This window comes from Trichechus manatus, unplaced genomic scaffold, assembly GCF_000243295.1.
Source record: "Trichechus manatus latirostris isolate Lorelei unplaced genomic scaffold, TriManLat1.0 scaffold00142, whole genome shotgun sequence".
NCBI lineage: Eukaryota > Metazoa > Chordata > Mammalia > Sirenia > Trichechidae > Trichechus > Trichechus manatus.
Genome location: NW_004444078.1, coordinates 972562 through 973765, shown reverse-complemented (window position 1 = coordinate 973765; position 1204 = coordinate 972562).

Sequence of the window (1204 nt, the reverse complement as noted above, 5' to 3'; positions counted from 1 at the left end):
ATTGGAAATGGGAATTTGGAAAAAAATAATATCCAAATTTACAGTTGTTTCAACAATCAATTTTGTGAATAAATTAAGTAATCTTATGTCCTCATTCTTCCTTTGCATATATAAATATGGTATTTTGTGCTTGTGGAATTGTTTAGATAATTAGAGAATTGAATTTTGAGCTCAAAAATCAAATTGTTCAAAGGCACATTTGGTGAGAAAAGAGTGGAATGATTTTTCATCTTTGCTTTTTAGGGTTATGAAAAAAATAAATTTCTTTTGGTCAATTTAAGTTATATTTTTGACAACCTTTTAGTGTTAAATGATAGTAAGCGTGTGGAAATTAATGAGTAAAGGAAAAAAAATGAGTGATGATTAAAAAGGAGAGATGTGGAAAGACATCAAATGGTACACAGATGCCAATTACTTATGTTAGTTGGGCAGTTTCAGGGGACTTTATTTTAAAGAAAGGCTTAGGGCAAAGTTTGATTAGTTCATTGACTTATACAAAAAATACTGATTGAGCACCTAATATGTGGCAGGCTGTTTACTAGGTGCTGGTGATTTGGGAGTGAACAAAACATAGTCTAATGAGGCCTTATGTATATGATGCAAATCCAAGGCTGGTAGTGGGGAGAAGACCAAAGAGATCATGACTAAATAATTTATGTATGCATCCCAGACACTGAATTGACCAAGTCCTGGAGAAGAGATTTATTTTTTTATCACTGGAATTTGGGGTAATTCAGACTGGTGTTAAAGCACGAGACATTATGATTGTGAGAATTTTGTCTACATGACCTACCTGCCAAAGGTGCATCTTATCTGAGAAAAAAACTTCAAACTCATCAAAAGAGGAGATCCTTGTGTTCTCATGAGTATTTTGTACTTTAAGCTTTGGTATCAAGACTGGAATTCTGATGTAATAAATCCACAGTTTTAGTTGGATAGAAAACTTTTATCTTCCTTGGGTTTAAGACAGCAGTTTTCAAGCAAGTGTCCCTATAAACTTGGAGGTACACAGACTTTCCAGGAGCTGCAAAGTCACAGGTCCCTTTAAGGGAATCAATGTCCAGATCCTCAGCTTCTCTGTGTATGCTATCCTAAGGCTGATCTACCTGAGGAATGTCTGTGGTGGACCAGTTGTCCTTCCCACCTCCCCTTTCATAATCACTCTTCTCTATTCTGCATAGGAACATCCTGCCCCTCACCTGTC